Source organism: Tenrec ecaudatus, chromosome 14 (assembly GCF_050624435.1).
Source record: "Tenrec ecaudatus isolate mTenEca1 chromosome 14, mTenEca1.hap1, whole genome shotgun sequence".
Classification (NCBI taxonomy): Eukaryota; Metazoa; Chordata; class Mammalia; order Afrosoricida; family Tenrecidae; genus Tenrec; species Tenrec ecaudatus.
Genome location: NC_134543.1, coordinates 94,033,658 through 94,035,476, shown reverse-complemented (window position 1 = coordinate 94,035,476; position 1,819 = coordinate 94,033,658). Strand labels below are relative to the sequence as shown.

Below are 1,819 nucleotides of genomic sequence, written 5' to 3'. Positions count from 1 at the left end.
TCTTACTGTAAAGCATCGATGCTAAAAACTCAAAATGACTACGAGTGTTTCTGTGCGGAGGTGACTCTATAGCAACTAATAATCAAAGCGAGCAAGTGATTTTCTAGTTCATATAATATAGTCATGAAATCTCTGAGACTTTCTAATATTTAAATAACCCAAAACTCCCTAAATTCTAATTTTCCACTTAGAAAATTAGTTTTGTACATTTTCTAGATATTTTGTCTTCCTCTGAGATCTGATACTTTAGTACTAGTCCTACTGAGTTGTTTGCTTGGTTTTATTTATATTTATGACTTCCTTGTCAAAAAGGGGTAACATGCACAAGAAAATAGGGTACTAAAAGCTTTTATGAGACCCAAACTGATGTCTATTGAGAACCCCTAGCTGATAAAAACTTCTAAATTGAGAGAGCCAAAAGGAGGGTCTGTGAATCATTCTGTTAGCCACTTGCTAATGATTGGTGTCATCTTTTTAAATGGTCAGCAATCGAAACTTGATCTGGGGAGCTTCACAGCAAATTCATTTCTTTTCAGAAGAGTTAATGTGACGTTTAGTGGTGGTGCATGCGCTGCCTTTAGGAAATGTTTCCATGGACGCTGTAACGGTTGCAAGATGGCAGACAAGCAAGTGACAGCATGGAACCCCAAAGTGATGAAAAATGGGCGGTCCTTTCTTCTGAATTGAATTAATGTCTCGGTTAGAAGCTACTTACAGTCATCATTAAGCTTAGTAAATTTCTGTTAAGTGTGGGAAATTTATACCAAAACCCCATTTCCATGAAGCCAGTTCTAATTCATAGTAACCTTATGGGACATAATTCATAGTAGCCTTATGGGACAGTGTTGGGCTCTGCCCTGTAGAACTTCCCAGGCTGAAGATCTTTTTGGAAACCAACTACCACGTCTTTCCCCGGTGGAGTGCCTGGTGGGCTCCAACTCCTGACCTTTGTCATTCAATCACTGCCCCACAAGGGCTCCTTACACACAATTTAAAAAATGTTTTAAAAAATGAAGGAAAGAAAAGAATTGCACACATTAAAGGAGAGTATGTCCTTTTGTAGTTAGGAGTTATGAAACTTAACAAAACTGAGGATTGACTTCGGAGTAGACTTTTTTGGAAGGGGAGTTTGCAATGTGTCAAAGCCTCCAAAATGCGTGCTCTGCAGGCAGATCTAGGAATTTATCCCAACAAAATCATCAAACAAGTAGGTTTAAAATTTTTTTAATAAATATGTTCTCATCGCTTCTCGGCCTTTTGGCTAAGATCAAGTGTAGTATCTGTTCTTATCAGTTTAATAAATATGTTCTCTGACATATGTTTTGTTTATTATTGTGAAAATTAAGGTAGGGGATTGTTTAACTATCCACCCATTGCATCTGAATCCATTCTGATGCATAGCCACCCTATATGACAGAGTGGAATTGCTCCATCAGGTTCTAGAGACCATACATTTTTGTCAGAGAACCTTAACATTCTCGGACTGAGGGACTGGTGGGTTTGAACTACAGACTTTTCCATCAGGAACCCAATGCATAGCGCACTGCGCCATTAGGGACCCTTGATTGGTTTTTGCTATATTTAAAAGAAATAGATTTAAAACAATATATAGGGCACACATTTTGTAATAGACTTGTGTATTTTAGATATTTCCCAAAGGATATAGTGAATGTGTGTATACTCATACACCAAGATCCCATCTAAAAATGAACAATACCCACCATTTGTTTATTTCTGACTCTGGAGATCTAGTTGTTTGCATGTGTCTCGGTGTTAGTATAGTCTAGTTTTTATCAACATGCGTAATTCCAATAAAGAA

General features: G+C 37.4%; 1 pseudogene; it reads left to right on the top strand.

Moving 5' to 3' along the window:
- Nucleotides 1–1,241: 1,241 nt before the first annotated feature.
- On the top strand, nucleotides 1,242–1,405 carry LOC142426942 (U2 spliceosomal RNA; annotated as a pseudogene).
- Nucleotides 1,406–1,819: the final 414 nt, after the last annotated feature.